This window comes from Mus musculus, chromosome 6, assembly GCF_000001635.26.
Source record: "Mus musculus strain C57BL/6J chromosome 6, GRCm38.p6 C57BL/6J".
NCBI classification, from domain to species: domain Eukaryota; kingdom Metazoa; phylum Chordata; class Mammalia; order Rodentia; family Muridae; genus Mus; species Mus musculus.
In genome coordinates this window covers 60,428,493-60,449,479 of record NC_000072.6, presented here as the reverse complement: position 1 = coordinate 60,449,479, position 20,987 = coordinate 60,428,493, and the positions used below count along the sequence as shown (strand labels likewise).

The window sequence follows — 20,987 nt, the reverse complement described above, 5'->3', positions numbered from 1 at the left end:
AGGCATCAAATCATACAGATATAAATAGACACACACATACCAGACCCCTCCATACACCTTAAACACACCCTACATCACATATATATCACACCAATTCATATGTCCCACACTATCCATACACCCGCCCCACACCATAGTATTACACATACACCATCCTGAAATACACCACCTCCATACACATCCTAAACAACACACATATCACTTCCCCATATACCACAATACATCTTACCCCACCACCACAGTGTATATTACACACATTATACAAAAAACACACACATTGTACAGACACATACACACACACACCACGTCATAATACTACAAACAAATACAATAGCACATATATATATATATATATATATATATATATATATATATGTATACACATAAACAGACACACAGACCACACACACACACAACCATATAATAATACTACAAACAAATACAGTAGCACATATACATATGTATACTCATACACAGAAACACAGACCACACACACACACACATGCAGATTAACACAAACCAACCACTTACAGAGACTCATGCACACACACATCATACCACACACATAGACACACAGACATACACAAAATTCTAGTATTAATTCTATCATGAAATGAAGATAATTCATTAGTTAATGTAGATAGAGCTTAGATGAGAGTAGACTTCAAGTATGGTCTGATCTGCTGACTAAATTATATCACCAGGATAATACCAGCTTTATCTCAGTAACATATTTTCTCATTGACACAAGAAGACGTCCGGCTCCAGCTAGGATAATTCGTCCTTTTCATGTCATCCACAAAACCAGCCTGAAGTTCTACCTGGAGAAATTTGTGTCAAATTCCTGTTTCTGAAACTACCATTGTCAGAAAAAGAATATGAGATGGCTAGTTGGCTTCTGCCCACACATCCCCAGGGCTCTGTTTAATGTGGGGTTGGGGTAGAGGTGGGGAGTCATCACTAGAGATATAACCAACTATGTCCACAATGAGAGTCAGATCTAAGATGTCAGTTTTGCCTTTACTGAAACTTCATCAGTGTTAAGGAAACACTGTCAAAAAGAGGCAGAAAAGTATAACAATGAAATATATATAAATTTGTATATATTTAAATATATATAAATATGTATATATGTGTGTATACATTTGTGTGTTTATATATGAATTTATAAATATGTATATGACTGACAATATTTGTGTAATTATGATAGAACACATGACACCTATTTCTAATGTAGGGTGTAAAATCTCACAGTTTATTTTTTAAAGTATGACCACTTATGTTCAGCAAAAACATTTCTTAGGCATCCCTAATTCTTAGGTAGTCTTGCAAATTTCTTTCTGAAAAAAAAAAACTCAATATAAATTGATAACCATGTGTAATGGGGAAATAGAAACCTGTTCCATGGCCCTTGTAAGGCACCTCTGATGCTTAAGTTGAGTGGAGGCCCTCTATACACCACAGTCTATTTTGCTGAATTAACAAAAGCAGAATATTCTTTATATAGTATAGACAGACATAAGAGAACAACACATTTTACTTCATAAGGGAGGCAATTGTAGATTAAAATGCCTACTATGGCACAGGTATCAAACATTTTTCCTTTATGCTTTTTTTGCTTTTCTTTGCTTTTTACATGCTTGGGAATTCAGCTCATATGGGGAGTACATGAAAAAGCTACACAGAAGAATGTCTTCAGGAGAATTACACTTGAAGATGTAGCTTCAATCTTTTATATGAAGTGTTTGGAATTCCTAGACATTGGCCACAATAATTCCAAGGAAAATAATAAACTATATTCTAAGCATGAATGTAAGTGATTTTGGATTATCTGTTTGTGTTTCTCTCTAATAATAGCTTAGAACACTGAAAAAACTTTATGTAAGCATCTCTGTCGCAGTGAGATGGAACATAGCCTCCTTGAATTATTCATGCTAATTACCAGGAAGATATGCCATGAATAAATTATTTTTACACATGAACGAAATCATCAGTGAGTCCATGACACATTTTATTTTTCTTTGAAATAAAATGTTTCACAGTATATTATTTCCATACTGTATATTTCTATGCTTTATCAATTAGTCTTAAAGATTTAAAGGTACACAGTGTTAAGAAAATGAGGTGAACACTGAAAATAAAGATTTCATCTAGTTTGATTTGGAAATTTCAATAAAGTTTGAATATCATTGAAAACATAGATATGAATATATTAAGGATTTTGTAACACTCACATAATTATTATGACAATGCACTGAGGGTACACAAATCCTAGAGAGCAGGAACTTCAAAGAACCAATGGATTGCAAGAGCTAAATGTTAAAGAATAAAGGGTCTGGATAGCTTAGTGTGACCTGAGCTCAGAGGATGAGGAAGCTCAGGGTGACCCTGTAAGAGAAAAGAAGTGACTGGTGCTTTCCATAGAGAAGTGCCACTTGGAAGAGAAGTGTTGGCATGCCTGCTGCTATACCTTTATCTGCATCGTAAGTGGTTACAGCAGCTTGGAATACAATATCATCAGAAAAATGAGGTTCTGAGGGCTTCCTTTATAAACTGTAAATATCTCTGTACTATAGCTGATCAATAAACATTGGATTTAACCCCAGGACCCAATTGTTAACACAATTATTAAGATTTTTTAAAAATGCACTGGAATTACAAATTGGTTGATCTATGATGCAGAATCTATATAACTCAAAGGTAGATAAAATATTCAAATTCCTGGACCTGCCATAAAAATTGAGACTCAGCCAGGAATTTGTTTTGTTATTCTCAGGTGATTATCGTGTGCAGTTGGTTTGAAAACCACTTGCAGGGACAGTAGCAAGAACATGATTTTTGGATTTTGTTTCTGTTTTTAATTCTTTCATTTCATTTTTTGTCCCCAGTGAGATTTTAGTGCCCAGTGTAGTTCATTTCTTTAAATAGTAAATCCCATTTTTTCCTAGAATTACTAACAATCTGCATCATTATTTGTACTTGCAACAATCAGAAATGAATTTAGAGGCTATCATGAATAGCACTGTCAGCATTTATCCTATAAGATGAACTAGGAAATTGTACCAACATTATAACACAAAACTTCAGAGAGAAGGCATGTGGTATTCTTGTGACTAAGCATTCAAAAAGCTCTTTGTTTTATGTATATAATTTGATGGCAACATGTCTTTCTATACATGTGAATATATCAGTTACCCACTAAGAAAAATTTCCATGTTTGTTTTCTCTTTAATGAGCATATGTTTGTAGAAGGATTATTTTTGAGGTACTTAAAAGATCTTATATTATTTGTTCATTTGTTCGTTTGTCATTTTAAAATGTTTTTGGCTTCCTTTAAATTGGCCACTGTGTTTAGACCTCTATTTATAATCACTATTCAGTGCAATAATGTCCTGTGTTCTGTTATTTAAAAGGAATGAATCTTGATACATAGCCAGTAATTTAATTTCTGGTCCAACAAGAATACTGTGGTGCCTACCAGAATATACAAAGAATCTCTTAGTGCTTTAGGTTAAAGCAATAATACCTAGAATGAAGGATATCCAAAACATGAGCTTAAGAAAACAAGTGAATTGATTTGTTATCTGAAATAATGGAAGCACCATAATGTTTGCTGAATGTTAATGAGCAGCAACAAGCACAAAGCAAACAGTAAGACAAAAGCAACACATTGTTCTTTGTCTCTTGGAGTTCTCAGCTGTTTCATGCTAGGGACAGGATGTTCAGTTGGAAATGTTTTTAATAAAGAACAATTGGCCTGGATTCTGAGTATAGCATGTTATGAAACAGACATTCCTTAACCAAAAATCTGTCAACACTATGGTAATAGAAAAAGTAAAGGGCAATCCCACTAAAATGATCAGTATTCCCGAAAGTAAAATCATCTTTGTGCCTCTGATGAAAGGTAGAATCACCAGGTATTCATCATTAATGTGTGTTTTAAAACAACACAAAAGGAAATAGAAAATCGCAATATAGTAGAAACTTTAAGTATGTATTAATAATGAAATAAATCATATTCAAGGAAATAAGTATTTTCTAGGACTCAAAAAATATATACAATGAAACTCTCGAAGCAGCAAATCAAATGATGACTTGTGGCAGGAGCCAGAAATCCCATAAAGTGATGAGATTGGAAGCTTATCAGGAAAGCAAATTCTGAACACAGATTTGAAAACTTGTCTTTTTGTTAGAAATAAAGGTGTGACAAAAACGAACTCACTCCTCTGAAATCATGAAATCCTTCCTTCCTTAAAAATTTATATTGTTGCTGGGCGTGGTGGCACATGCCTTTAATACTAGCACTTGGGAGGCAGAGGCAGGTAGATTTCTGAGTTCGAGGTCAGCCTGATCTACAAAGTGAGTTCCAGGACAGTCAGGGCTATACAGAGAAACTCTGTGTCGAAAAAACAAAAAAAAATATTATATTGTACAGATAATTTTCAATAATTCAATAAAATTTCAGAAAGCAATTCTGAATTAATCTGAGATTAATATATGCATGCACCTTAAAATATAAGGTTTAGCCATTTGTGCATGAAATCATTAAATTCAATAAGCTCAAAAGTGATTCCTCCTAAACCCCACTTCTACATAATCTTACTGGTAATTGATCATTCCTAAGTCAGGAAAGGATTTCTGCTGGATGCCTAAGAAACTATAATATTAAGAGGATTGCAATGCATGGTAATCTCATTCCCTATAAATCTGTAAACAATAGATAAATTTACTAGAACCTGGAAAAATCTATTCACCATCCCACTGGGGAAAATGGTTTTTAAATCTCCCTTCCAAATGCTTGTTCAAAGGTGGGAAGTCCTTATTACAAAAAGAAAAACACAAGCATGAATATGAAAGAATCTCAAGTAGCAGTGGGATAAATTAAAAAAGAAATTAAAACTAAATGTAACAACGTGCATTCATTGATGTTTTAAATCTAATTAAAAAATTGGAACCACAAGACTGCAAATCTGCCAATATTGCTTTGTGTTTATTATACTATTCGAAAATTTGGAATGCTTAATGGAAAATACCCTCAGCAATAGCATTTTGACTGTCCTAAATGAAAACATATAGAGTTGTGGATTTATTAAAAATCTGGAAATAAGGGGTGTAAACTTTTAGTTTTTCACCTTTAAAGTTGGAAGCTTTAAGACAAAACAAACATAGAATTATGAATAGAAAAAGGAGGGAAAGGAAGGTAGAGGGAGTAATAAGAAATGAAGATGAGGATGAATAAGAAAAAGGAGGAAGGAGAGAGGAAGAAGGGGGACAGAGAAAAGGAGGAGGAGGATACAGAGGAGGAGCAAGAGGAGGCAGAGGAGGAGGACGAGGAGGAGTAAGAAGAAAAGGAGGAGCAGGATGAAAATGTTATCAATTCGATTGGATATTCAGTATGACTCATGCTGATCATTTAAAGATCCAGGTGAAATCCAGTAGGAAGTGAGGAACAGGAGACAGCAGCTATGCCACATATTGATAGTAAGAAAGGTGATCGTAATGATGTCCTTACCTCTTATCTCTTAAATCAAATCAAGTTTCACATGGGTATTTGTTCCAATAACAATTCTGTATGTGGCACAAGTATGTACTGGGTTTTAGTGACAAGACATGTTCCTTGAGTATAACTTTTGCAATGTCCCTCATGTCCCTAGGATCCCATATTTCATCTAGGACTTGACCTGTGACCTCCATGATTTGTTCTACATCCCCTAGTTTAGACACAGTCCTTAGAAATGTTATTAGCAAGAACCTTCCATGTTCAATATATGATTTAACTCCTCATTCTCTGTCCATGGAATCTGCACATTATTAGCGTCTCCTTAGTCCCTTGTGTCTCATCCTGCCATATACCGACCTTCTCCTAAGCTTATAAAGCCAGATGGCTTATTGTTTATGCTGTGTTCATAATGATACCCAGGCTTCTAATAAATACTAAATTCTCCTTCTCCATCTTGCTATATTTAATGAATAGATATTTTTTACTGAATATATATATATATATATATATATATATATATATATATATATATATATATATCAGTTTTTACAGTATCAGTTGATTTCTGTAACTGTATTTGGTATTTCCAATACCCATTTGTATGGCTGTTTCACATTGCTATACCTCAGCTCTATGAAAACCAAAAGGTACATTAATTCCCTAGAGACCCAGAACCTGCTTTTTATTTTTTTCAAGTCTCATAGTTCTTAAATAGAAAACAGTATGTGTTCTAAAATTGTAAGTCAGAAAGACTAGAGTGAATACTATTAAACATTAAATATTATTAAAAATTAAGTGTATAGGTACTTGTAATATGTGAACATTTGCTTCTACCAATAATTAGAGACATTCAGAGTTGCAAAGTTGCTTTTCTAGGTATACTTTACATGGGATAATTTCTAAACTGTAAAATCTTGGAATCTTAACATCAGTTAACACACTGATAAAGGTTTAAAGGCTTAAAAGGAAAGCTTAATATTTATTTAGCTTCTTAAACTCATGTGACTGTGTCTTTTATAAAGTGGAGGTGGAACATTAAAGATATGAAGTGTTAGTGATACATCTGCTTTCTTTAGAATATCAATGAATTTTCAAAATAACAGTTTGATGCCCCTGTTTCCTTCAGAATTTAGTTAAATATCACATTGAAAAACATGTAACATTGTGGCCTACAAGAATTATAATTATAAAATTTTCAGCGTTTCATTATTGGTCAGTGACTTTTACACTATCTTATCTGAAGAACACTACAATATCTGGAATGGATAAAACTGTTTCTAGCTTCTTTGCAAATGGAGATCTAACTTCCAGGTTAGTCTCATTAAATATCTAGCTAAAGGAACATTCAATTAATTTATGAAAGAAACTAGCGTTCCTCTTTTAGACTTGTATGTGAAAAATGTGTAGTGACCATGAAATAGGACCTCTGTGAAAATTAAGGTAAAACTTACATGAGGCATGACCTAGCACACCTACTTATGACAATAGAGAGATGGTAAATATGATTCACCTGCCAACCTAGAACACACATAAGTGTTTGCTACAAAAATTTTGTTACATGTAATGTGAAACTTATCTTTCACATAGGTTGGAAAATATATTAAAATAATTAAATAGGACTCAGTATGAATTCTAAAATCAAACTATTATTAAATATTCCCATAAATATTTGGGGTAGGAAATGCTCATCATCCCATAAGCTTCATTCAGAAAAGAATAATGTCATAAACTTCCTTATAACCAAGCAAAACAACAAACACTGTGTCCCATTGTTATGACAAATGTTCCATTAGTACAGCAAATGTCAAAGGTCACAGCAGGCTGACTGAGAATAAAGAGCATTGTCCATAGAGAGAACTGGCAAAGTACATAGGAAATCCTGTTCTTTGTTTCTCTTCTGCTTATAACACAAATCAATTTGAATGCTTCTACTGTTCTTTTCCACACTGGTCTTTGCGCCTTTTATTAACATATGTAAAAACATTTGCTTCATGTATATTTATAATTCAAATATATTTATAAACTTTGTGCAGCAAATGCAATATTATATAAAAACACTTGTGATGTGAGACAGTGAAGTCATTGTAGAGTGGAGAAAGCTCTGAGTGACAAAGTCCCAGAGTAAATGTGTATTGTTGATATGGGCACACAGCCATGTAGAAGACATTAAGACCTTGATCCTACTGGGATATCAAAAAACCATCTTCCCAAGGGCTTCATGATTAAGAGGGTTAGTAAAGCGTTCATTTTCCTCTAGAGACTGAACATGAGTGTTTGTGAACAAAAGACTAATATGTAGAAAGAAAGGCATCCAAGCTTTTTCCCACCAGATAGTGGCAACCTAGAGCTGGCCCCCTACTGAGATTAGATAAACTGTACCTAAACTATACCAGTGTACTGTACCTAATAAACAGGGGAGGTTCCAGGTCACTAGCAGAAAACTCTCATCTGCTTTATTTTGTGTGTGTTTGTCTTTCTTTGGTTGCTGACCATAGTCAGGGTGGAAGGACCCAAGCCTCAAGGGTGAAGGCAAAGCCATGCTACTCAAGCACACCTCTGTCTTAGGACCCAGAATGCAATGCTGATTAAACTCACCTGTGATTGGCAAGGCAAGTGCAGTGCTACTTAAGCTAATGTGTGAATCTTTATTTCTGCTCCAAATGTTCCAGTGGAAATCGTTTATCCTAGTGTTAGAAGATGACCAAGTAACTAACAATTACTGTTTGTCATCAATAACAACCCCCCCTACACACACACACACACACACACACACACACACACACCCTTGTTATCTAACCATCTGAGGCAGAAATAAAATCAGTGAGACACTTAGCAGCTCATTTAGGAAAACACAGTTTTTCACTAATATGTCACCAATAGGAGATAGTCACAGTCATATAAAATTATTGAGTTATGTGAAACATTTAAAGTTTCTGGTACAGTTGTATCTAGAATCAGATGTTTCTAGGAAATATATGTGTCCACAAGAATATTACAATAGAAACACCTAGCTAGCTACAACCACAATGTGAAAGCACACACTTTTGTATTAAATTCAATATGTGCCAAATATATCAATGGGGTGACAAATTAAAGGTATTGGACATTATATTTTAGTGAGTTGCTTTCAAAATAACTTTATATCCTAAATATTTAATATTAATAATTTGAAGCATTTTCACAACTGAAACAAAAGTTTTGAATAATCTGTAATCCCAGTGGACCACACAGAATGCCTGTTGTCCTGATCACAATCATTCCTAGACCATGTTGTAAGATAGAGACCCAGAGAGGTTCTGAGTTGCTGAGTGAGCCTCAATTTGTATGTAAGTCATAAATAAATTAATTTAAACATCAATACTGAGTAATGAACAGACTTGTGGTTACAAGGCAGTAGGAAGAATAAAGTTAATTAAAACAAACAAAGAAACACACAAAAAAACCATGTTTAGCCAGGCATGGTAGCGCACACCTTTAATCCCAGCACTGGGAAGGCAGAGGCAGGTGGATTTCTGAGCCAGCCTGGTCTACAAAGTAAGTTCCAGGAAAGCCAGGGCTATACAGAGAAACCCTGTCTCAAAAAAACAAACTAAAAACCAAAACCAAAACAAAAAACAAAACAAAAAAACCAAAAACCAAAAACCAAAACCAAAAACAAAAACAAATATGTTTAATGATCTTTTCTCTATAAAATTACAAGATTAGATTTCAATTTCTCTTTTTAGTTAAATAAAAAAAATCCAAGACAACTTACTTAAAATTACCAATATATAGTCCAGGTAATTAAATGTATTATAATAAAGCAGGGCAAGATAATAGATGCTCCTATGCTGTCACTATGAGGTGTCAGAGACATAGTCTTTCTTATCTGGAGAATCCTGGAGATGATCAAAAACATACCCATTAAGGTAGCTGACAAAAGTTTTCCTAAAATAACATCAATCTTAATCTCCCTCAGTTTATTATACATCACACTTCATAAAAGTCATAAGGAGAAATGTCCTATGTGGAAACCAATTTCTTTTACAGAAAGTCTTTGGAGACTGAAGTTAATGCCATCTTCCTCATAAAATTTTCTGTCGGTTCCTGTTCCCTTGTAAGATACACCATGTCATAAGTGGAATTGGTAGACAGTGTATGAAAGCTGCATGCAAAGCGCAGATCAACAAAAGTTGTTTCAATGACAAGTAAAATGGGAAAGGGATTTTATGTTTATTTTGTGAACTAGAAGCACTAGTATTAGTTAGGTGGTTAACTTGCTTTTTATTGCTGTGAGAAAGATAAAAATTAAAAAACAAAACATTGGGGAGGAAATAGGTTGCTTTGTTTTGTTTGTTTGTTTGTTTGTTTGTTTGTTTGTTTGTTTGCTTATAGCTTACAGCCCATCATTGAGGGAAGCAAGGACAAGAGCCCCAAAGAAGAAGCCATTGAGCAATGTTCGTATTGACTCTCTTTCATTGCTTTGCTACCCCTGTTTTCTTATACAACCCAGAACCACCTACACATTGATGGTACCAGCACAGTGACTGAACCCTGCTAGTAAATCAGTAATCAAGAGATGGCTTCTACAGACTTGCCTATTGACCAATCTAGGGGAAGCATTTTCTCCATTGAGGTTCCTTCTTCAGAGACTACAATAGCTTCTGTAAAGTTGACAAAAACAAAAATAAAAATTCCCCCAAAACAAATAAATCAAACAAACAAAAACAACAACAATAACAAGAGTCCTAACCAGTACATCACTGCCCCTTAAAGTAATGGAACAACATATAAAGAGATTTATCTTAATATATAAAATCACTCAAGTAACAAAGGGTTGAAAACCATATCATGTAGTCCCTAAAAACGTAGCTGTGTTGTATTGGTAGGGTCAAAACTAATTATAGCTTCTGGTCTGGGTCTGAGAGCCAGAAATAGTTGAGCACAAGTCATCAATTTCAACCTAAAACCTTCAGAGAATGAATTTAAAATTTTGACTGTGTTGACTTCTTCCTTTCCAATTTGTATCCCCTTGATGTCTTTTTGTTGTTGAATTCCTCTGGCAAGAACTTCAATTACTATATTGAATAGGTAGGGAGAAAGTGGGCAGCCTTGTCTAGTTCTTGATTTTAGTGGGATTGCTTGAAGTTTCTCTCCATTTAGTTTGATGTTTGCTACTGGTTTGCTGTATACTGCTTTTATTATGTTTAGGTATGGGCCTTGAATTCCTGATCTTTCCAAGACTTTTATCATAAAGGGATGTTGGATTTTGTCAAATGCTTTCTCTGCATCTAACAAGATGATCATATGGATTTGTCTTTGAATTTGTTCATATAGTGGATTATGTTGATGGATTCCCATATATTAAACCATCCCTGCATCCCTGGGATGAAGCCTACTTGGTTTTTGTTGTGCTCTTGGATTCGGTATGCGAAGATTTTATTGAGTATGTTTGCATCGATATTCATAAGAGAAATTGGTCTGAAGTTCTGTTTCTTTGTTGGATCTTTGTGTCATTTAGGTATCAGAGTAATTGTGCCTTCATAGAATGAATTGGGTAGAACACCTTCTGTTTCTATTTTGTGGAATAGTTTGAGGAGATTTGGAATTAGGTCATCTTTGAAGGTCTGGTAGAACTCTGCACTAAACTCATATGTACCTGGGATTTTTGTTTATTTGTTTGTTTGGTTGGTTGGTTAGTTGATTGGGAGACTATTGATGACTACTTCTATTTCTTTAGGGTAAATGGGAGGGAGTGGTAGTTCAGTCAGTAAAAATATTACATCAAAAACTTTTAAGCACAAAAAATTGAAGAATTCTGGAACAAGATGAACAGACTGAATGGAGGAAAAAGAAGATAACTAGGTCAATGTTATCAAAAAAACAACTTGTCAAAAAAAAAAAAACAACTTTCTATTACACTAGAACTAAATTTTCTCAATATGAAGAAGATACAAAGTGACAAAGAGCATGCGGAACAACCACCAAGTGGGATCAGAAAAGAAACTTCTCAGGATTTGCAATAATCAAAACACGAAAAGTATAGCACAAAATGGAAAGATAGTAAAATATACAATCGAAAAGACTAAGAAAAAATAAAAGCAATTTCATGAGAAAAATCCTAAACCACAGATGCTAACCCAGATAACTATACCTAGCACAACTATCAATTACAATGAACACAAGGGGTAGTGAAAACCAATCCACATTCCACAATAAAATCAATTTTAGGCAATTTATATCTACTAATGCTGCTCTACAGAATGCACTAGGAGGAAAAAATTCATTTTAAAGAGATAAACTGGGAAAAAATATAAAAAATGATTAATCCCAGGACAGAAAATCAAAAGAAAGAGAAAAAAGTCCATACCCCTAAACCATATGGCAGAAATTAATGAATACTTCTTATTGATAAATCTCAACATTACTAGTCTCCATTATCTAGCAAATAGGCACAGAACAACATATTTAGTAAGAACACAGGATCCATCTCTTCGCTGCATTTAATAAAAACACCCCCCATCCAGAATAGGTGTTATTTCAGGGTTAAAACTGTAGAAAAATATATTTCCAGAAAATGGATTCAAATGGCAAATGATAAAGATGCGACATATTTATCAAAAGAAACATCAACTAAGAGGACACTGTAATTCTAAGTATCTATGCATCCAAGTTCATAAAAGGAATACTACTACAACTAAAATCACATATTACCCTCACACAATGATAGTGGAGAATTCCAATATCTCATTTTAATCAAAATACCAGACCAAAAAAAAAAAAAAACAGAAATTCTGGATTTAAATAAAGCCATTAGTTAAATGGACCTAACAGACAAGACACAAAATATTCCATCCAAACACATGTGCATACACATACACACACATATGGACACACATGCACACACACACAGAGAAATGCTCACACAATCCCACACCAGATATAAAAATATTGAAAGAACACTCTGCCTCCAATCGCACCACCAGTGATTAAACTTGGATATTAGAAATAGCAGGAGGGTTACATCTCATGGAAGCTGACAAACTCACTACAGAATGAAAAGTGAGTCAAGATAGAAATCAAGAAGCTGACCCATAGAATCGGGGCACAAAAATATGGCCATATGTCTTGTAGACTTCAACACTTGGGTAAGCTGGCCCTGCCCTTTGATGGGGACAGAGCTGTGCTGAAGAGCTGTTCGCAGTGGACAGAATGCAGGAGAGATGGTGGGCTAACCAACTTGGTTACTGTTCATGCCCACATCCAGGGCTTTGAGTTGGTCCATCCCAATATCTAGCCCCATCAGTGAACTGCTGCAGTATGTGAAGAAGTCAGAACTGCTCAGTCAACATCTCTACGACACAGGGCAAACAGTATATCTGAGATGAGTCACTCTCAGTGAGGATCCAGTATAGAAAATGTAGGAGATTTAAGAGCCTTGAATCAAACCAATGACTCAATAAAATTTGGGGGGTAAAGCCCTAGCTTCCATGGCAAGAGTTTTAAAATTTGGGGTATATGGGGAGTTGTAATGCCAGAAAGCAGATATGGAGGGACTGGGATGTTTGTGGGATTGTGGTGCATAATGTGAAATTCATACACACACACACACACACACACACACACACAATAAGTTAAAAAAGAAAGAAAATACAAAAAATGTTTAGAATTCGATTAAAACAAAATCACAACATACCCTTTCTATGGGACAAAATGAAGGCATTTATAAGAGGCAAGTTCATAACATTAAGTGCAGACATCAGAGAACTTGAGAGAGATCTATTAGTGACTTAACAACACATCTGTGCATATTAGAAAAACATGAAGAAGTGATGTCCAAAATGTGTTATTCTAAAGTGAATAAAAGATATTGTATAGAGCTCCAAATATGTGTTATTGTATATCCTGGGAACACAAATTCAAGCTTCCTTAATGGCAGAAGAGTTCTACTCTGGAAATTGCATGTCAGTAGTCACAAGATAAAGGAAGCCATGAATCTCTGCTTCCAAATGCACCAGTGAGGACAACAGGAGTGTGGAAGAAATAGGCAAAAGGCTTAAGGTCATTCTTGGCTTTGCCTCAGTGAAAGTTAGTTTGCTGCTATTAGCTTTCCAGATGCTTTATCTGGTAGTCAAAAAAGCCTATTGATTGGTTTAGGTAAGGGAATCTAAAGAGAGCACAAGGTTATTTTAATCCTGTACTTGCATTTCCAGAGTTCTTTACAGTCATGGCATTCCAATCACTCCAGAATCTTCAACATGCTGTTGCCTTTTCAGAGAAATTTGGTCCTCACTGGTCTAACATCATTTCTAGGTACATATGTTAAAATGTTTCTGAAGATTGAGATCTGAACTGATAAAAAAGGAGATCTGATAATCTTATCATGTACAGAAGAGCATTTAAGTAGAACAACACAGTCAAAAATTTAAATTCATTCTCTGAAGGTTTTAGGTTGAAATTGATGACTTGTGCTCAACTATTTCTGGCTCTCAGACCCAGACCAGAAGCTATAATTAGTTTTGACCCTACCAATACAACACAGCTACGTTTTTAGGGACTACATGATATGGTTTTCAACCCTTTGTTACTTGAGTGATTTTATATATTAAGATAAATCTCTTTATATGTTGTTCCATTACTTTAAGGGGCAGTGATGTACTGGTTAGGACTCTTGTTATTGTTGTTGTTTTTGTTTGTTTGATTTATTTGTTTTGGGGGAATTTTTATTTTTGTTTTTGTCAACTTTACAGAAGCTATTGTAGTCTCTGAAGAAGGAACCTCAATGGAGAAAATGCTTCCCCTAGATTGGTCAATAGGCAAGTCTGTAGAAGCCATCTCTTGATTACTGATTTACTAGCAGGGTTCAGTCACTGTGCTGGTACCATCAATGTGTAGGTGGTTCTGGGTTGTATAAGAAAACAGGGGTAGCAAAGCAATGAAAGAGAGTCAATACGAACATTGCTCAATGGCTTCTTCTTTGGGGCTCTTGTCCTTGCTTCCCTCAATGATGGGCTGTAAGCTATAAGCAAACAAACAAACAAACAAACAAACAAACAAACAAAACAAAGCAACCTATTTCCTCCCCAATGTTTTGTTTTTTAATTTAGTCTCCAAAGAAAGGAGAGTTCATTATATATTTTGGATATTAACCCTCTATTGGGTAGGTTTAGTGAAGATATTTTCCCCAATCACTAGGTTGTGATTTTGTCCTAATTTCTATGGCCTTTGCCTTTCAGAAGCTTTTCAGTTTCATGAATTTCATTTATTAATTCTTGATCTTAGAGTCTTAGCAATTGGAGTTCTGCTTAGGAAATTTCTCGATGCTGATATGTTTGTGGCTTTTTCACACTTTCTCTTCTATTAGATTCAGTTTATTTGGTTTTATGTTGAGGTCTTTGATCCACTTAGACTTGAACTTTGTGGAAGTTGACAAATATAGATTTATTTTGATTTTTCTACATACAGATTGCCAGTTAGACCTGCACAATTTATTGAAGATGTTTTCTTTTTTTCTATTGAATATATTTGGCTTCATTGTCAAAGATCAAGTGTCTATAAGTGTGTGGTTTTAAGTTCTATTCCATTGATCATTTGGTCTCTCTCTGCACCGATACTATGCATTTTTTGAAATGACTATTGTGCTGTATTATATCTTCAGCTCAGAGCTGGTGATTATCCCAGAAATTCATTTTTTGTTTAAGAATTGCTTTTGCTATCTTGGGATATTGTTTTTCCATATGAAATTGAGAATTGCTCTTTCTTTGTCTTTGAAGAATTTGGTTGTACTTTTGATGGGGATTGAATTGAATCTGTAGATTACTTTTAATAGGATGGCCATTTTTAGTATGTTAATTCTACCAATCTATCAGCATGGGAGATGTATTTTTTGAGGTCTTCTTTGATTAATTTCTTGAGAGACTTGAAGTTGTCATACATATCTTTCATTTGTTTGTTTAGAGTTACCAAAAAATATTCTATATTATTTGGGACTATTATGAAGGGTGCTGTTTCACTAATTTCATTCTCCACCCATTTAATATTTGTATAAAAGGAGGCAAATTATTTATTTCAGTTAATTTTATATACAGACACTTTCTAAAATTGTTTATCAGATGTAGAAGTTCTCTGGTAGAATTTTTGTAGTTGCTTATGTATTTTATCATATCAAAGATGCCAAATAGTACCCCTTTGATCTTCTTTTGTTGCCTAATTGCTCTGATTAGAACATCAGATACTATATTGAACATATATTAGGAGAATGCATATCCTTATCTTGTCTGATTTTAGTGGGATTGTGAATGTCTCTCCATTTAATTTGATATTGGCTGTTGGTTTATTGTGTATAGCTTTGATTATGTTTACGTATGGGCCTGGAATTCTTGATCACTCCAATACATTTAACATGAAGGGGAATTGTATTTTGTGAAATGCTTTTCAGCATATCATGATATGGTCATGTGATTATTTTCTTTAAGTTTGTTTATACAGTGGATTACATTAATGGACTTCCATATATTGAATCAACCTTGTATCTTTGCATTGAGGCCTACTTGATTGTGCAGAAGCATGGTTTTGATGTGTTCCTAGATTCAGTTGTCAGAGTTTTATTGAATATTTTTGCACCAATAAAGTGCTCATATTTAAAATAAAGAAGACAAGAAGAGACCCTCAAAGAAAGTAAACAACCTAGTCAAACATGGGATATAGAACTAAACTGATAATTCAAAACAGAGGAACTTCAAAATGTCTAGAAGCACTTAAAGAAATGTTCAAAGCCCTTAGTTATCAGGAAAATGCAAATAAAAACCACCCTGACATTCCACCTAACAGCAATCAGATTGGCTAAGATTAAAAAAACAAAACAAAACAAAACAAAACAAAACAAAACAAAAAAAAAACACTTAGGGGGTAGCATATGTGGCAAGAATGTGGAGAAATAGAAACACACTCCTCCATTGCTGGTGGGATTGCAAACTGGTTCAAACACTCTGTTAATTAATCTGGAGGTTCCTCAGAAATGTGGAAATTGATCTACCTGAAGACCTAACTATACTACTCTTGGGCATATACCAAAAAGATACCCCACCAAGCGGACAGAGGCACATTTTTCCACTATGTTCATAGTGGCCTCACTTGGGATTTTCAGAAGGTGGAAACAATCCAGATATCCCACAATGGAAGAATGGATACAGAAATTGTGGTTCGTTTACACAATGGATACTTCTTATCAATTAAGAATGGGGACATCATGAGTTTTGCATACAAATGTAGAGAAGTAGAAAATATCATCCTGCGTGTGATTTCTCAGACATAAAAGAATATTTGTGCTATGTATTCACTAATAAGTGTATATTAGCCAAAATATACAGAATTCCCAAGATACAATCAACAGAACCCAAGACAGGTAACAAGCTGAAGGGCCCAAATAAGGATGTTTAAATCCCACTTGGAAGGGAAAAGAAAACATTCACTGGAGGTACAGGGAGGAAGGGATGTTGGTGGGAAAGGGAGGGTAAAGGGGGAACATGATCAGGTATTGGAGGAGAAACAGAAGTTTAGACCGAAGGACCAGCAGAAATAAATGGAAATAAGCACCTTAGGATGTAGAAGGAGAGGGGACATTCTAGAATATACAAGACACCTGGGAGCTGATAGACACTTAGAACTTAAGGACAACTTTGACCTGTCCAGCAGGTCCAGTTATTCGAGGGTCTCGAGGGGACCTTCTCCTAAGAACCAAATGGGGGGAGAGAAAAGACAGACACCAAGTGCGAGGAATGACATGGAACTATTCTGAGTAGCATCAAGGTGTCACTGTATTAGCAAGGCTCAAGGCTTAAATGCACAAGCAAAAGGGGAAGTACTTCTCAGCAGGAGAAATGGGGCAGCGGAAACTTTTCTTTTGGCAACTACGTGGAGAAGCAGGAACTTGGTGGTATCTGGGTACATCTTGTGGTCAGGACATCCAGTGCTGACTTAGGGCTTGAACATTCTGTGGTTGTTCTTGGAGTGGTGTGTCGGTGGCCTGCTTTTGACCCCCTTTTCTTCTCGGGGGAAGAAGCCCAATTCAGAGATCAGGACAATTTTGTTGTCTTAATAGCTCCCAACATCTCCCCCTTTTTAATATTTTTATAAAGGCATATTATATAATAAATTTGTAGCCACATATTTAACGACCACCTAAACATCTGTTTGCTCACCAGGTGATTCTCTAAAACCATGAAGGACACAAGGACAAGTCATCTATGAGGCTTGAATTAATGGTTCCAGTCTGTTGGGTATAACCTGGGCTAGCCAAGAGATTTAGGAACGAAGCAAGCTCTGTGGGTAGAGGTAGAGGTCTGATCCCCAGTGTGCAATGTTAGGGGCCACATACAGGATTGACTCTCAGGCCCACAGATTTTTACCCAGAGTAACCCTGACCTGCTCCGGTGTCGTTATTCCTGGGGGAAAGGACCCTAGGGCACTCAGCCTTCATGCAATCAGACATGCCTCTCAGAGATTGTCTAACAGCTTCCAGACTAATCTCTGTGCAGTGTTTAACCTTATAACTCTCACGGGTGATGGCTTCAAGTTTCAATTTTATGATGTGTCTAGCCTGGGATGACTGTTTAGTTTCCAATTTGGGGAGAATGTATATTACCATGTCGGAAGCACAGACTACGGCAATCTATGAATGATTCCTGACATGAGACTGATGGCCGAATTTAGGGGGAGGGGAATGATCTTACTTAAGCATTTTATGGAAATTGAGTCTCTCTCCCCAAGACGAGGGTCTTACTCTTCTCCAGTAACCTGCTTGTTATCCCCAACATCCAGCAGATGGTAATGAACAGAAACAGATGTGCTTGAAAGAGATGAATCAATTTGAAATTTAAGAAATCGGGTCAATTTCTGAAATGCCCAAGGACCGAAGGAAATCAATAATAGGAGTCCCAATAGGGGCCCCAAAAGGGAGGGCAACAAGGTCAAAAGCCAGGGGGAGGTTGAAAACCAATTTTGGTACCATGACTCTTGTTCTCTCTCTCTTTTTCTTTTCTCTAAACTGGCAGTAACCTTGGCAATGCTATCTTTAACTAATCCAGTTTTATCAACATATATGCAGCATTCCTCCTTAAGTGCAGCTCATAAGCCTCCTTGTTGTAGAAAGAGCAAATCTAATCCCCTTCTATTTTGAAGGACAACTACTGAAAGGGAGACCAAGGAATCAGTAAGATCATCTAGGCCCCTTTTTATATTCTCTATATCTTGGCTAATAGCCTCATTGAGCAGATGGTAATTACGCACATTCTGTTGAGATGACACAAGGGCTGTGATTCCAGTCCTGGTCCTAGCAGCACCCAGGCCAAGAAGGACCTCAAGGGTCACCGCCAAGATAGGCTCTCTTTTGTGGCGGGATGGCAAGGAGGCACCTCCATCCCAAAACTTCAGTAAGTCATCTGATGCATGAATACTAAAATTTGGAAAAAGCTGGACCAAGACACAATAATCTCTATTATTTATAAAATCTTGTATAATAATGTACCATGTAAGGTCCGTGGAACATGCCAAAAAGGTATCATTTGGGGCAAGAAGATAAGAAAACCCATTTTTATTTACTCTAAATGTATTATTGCAAATCTCTAGCAAGGGCCATGGCGGAAGTATGCCTGGGCCCAACACACAACTTCCTATCCCAGAGAGTTCTGTCAAGGTAAGCTGAACTGACCCGAAGGGGAGCTGCCTAGCATCTGAAAGCAGGGTAAAATTTCCAAATAAGGCTATGCCCTCATAAAACGGCAGGGAAGCAGAAAAGCACATCCAACAATCTTCAAATTCTGAAGCATTATCTCTTTGTGTCTTATCCAGCAGGGCTAAAGCAGAAGCATTCAATATAGACCACAGTAAATCAGTGGAAGAGGGGGGCCCCACAGGGAGAGTGGGCTGAAATAAGATCATATAAAATCTTGTATAATAATGTACCATGTAAGGCCCGTGGAACATGCCAAAAAGGTATCATTTGGGGCAGGAACAGTGGGGCAGGTACCTGGGAGTTGAGGATTGCTTGGGAATATAGGGTGGTGTAACTTGGGATTAGGCCCTATAGATGCTTTATATTTGTTGGGGATTTCCTTTTGTAGTTTAATCTTGAATGTCAATCCCCAATCTGTGCCCTATTTATATATGCGCAACCCCCAAGAGAATCCTCTCTTGGTTCAGTCAGCAGTCCTTGCGGCTGTTTTAAAGCCAATTTGTAATGGGTTGCACCACCCTTGTCTAGAAGAATTGGGGGAACAGTAGCTATTAAGGGGTTGTTATCCAGGGGAGGTGACTTTGTAATTGAGGTAAAGTCGTTTAACTGTGACATAATCCCAAGAGGAGAATGGGGTCCAATAGGTATCCCCAGTGGTTTCACAGCCCCAAGAGGCACAGTAAAAATCATTTCCATAGCCACATTTATAATTTAGAGATCTATCTCGATGAGTTCCTGGACAGATATATACCTCCAGTGTGTAAGGCCAGAGCAGCACGACGTATATCAGTGCTGCAACCTGGATCAAACTTTTATAACCTGTGTTAACTGCTGTTAATTGAGGCATATAGTAATCAGGGGTGCCCCAGACTATGTCTGCACCCAATGCGAGGACACAGATGTCTACTTCTAACTTGGGCCAATGGGGCTCAGCACCAATCTTGGAGCTGGAGTTAGAGCAGCCCCAATGGCCAGGTTAATAGACTTAGAAACTTGTTGAGAAAACACATCTACCTCATTACAAAGCTTGATCACACCGTTTATATCTAATCTCTTGGTTTTACCTCTCAGAGCAGCCCTACATGCTGAATTGGCGTTTTCAAGAGAAAGTTGTGGGACCAACAGACCCTCACTTTACTTAGGTCCCAAAATTCTCTCAGCTGCTTCCTGCAATCTGGCAATGAACTGTGCATAGGACTCTTGAGGCCCTTGTATAATCTTGGCTAGGGGCATAGGCAGCACCCCTGCAGCAGGGACAGCGCACCAAGCTCCCAGGGTAACCTGTGCCATCTGGGTGAAAACACCAGGGGAGAGTCCTAATTGTTTTATGTCTGCAGAGAAATTGCCTTTACTGCAGATTTTATCAGCAGTACAGGAGGCTGTCCTACTAGTAGGATTCTTTCTATTATTTGCAGCCAAATTTTCTTCTCTGTCCAGAAACTCTGACTTCCAAGTTAAATATTGGCCTCTAGTGAGGACAGACTGGACAACTTTATTCCAGTCATTGGGTATCAAGTAGCCTTCTCCTGCTAAACCTTCTAATATAGATACTGTGAATGGGGCATTAACCCCATAATTTTTGACTGCTGAATGAAGACCTTTTACATGTCTCAGTTTTAGCTTTTTGTAGACTGTTGTAGGCTGTTGGTGTCCAATCCTTGATCGGGGGACATGTCACCCTCATCGGAATCAGAGTTTGGTTGATCTTCCTCCTCTTCACTCTCTGGCTCCCCCTGATCCTTATCGGAGGAGCTAGTGGGGGGGGGGAGGGTTCCT

The 20,987-nt window shown here is 36.4% G+C and overlaps 1 long non-coding RNA gene across 1 annotated transcript in view; it reads right to left on the bottom strand.

Moving 5' to 3' along the window:
- Nucleotides 1–20,987, bottom strand: part of Gm38823 — a 38,490-nt gene that overhangs the window by 206 nt on the left and 17,297 nt on the right. The window lies entirely within an intron of this gene.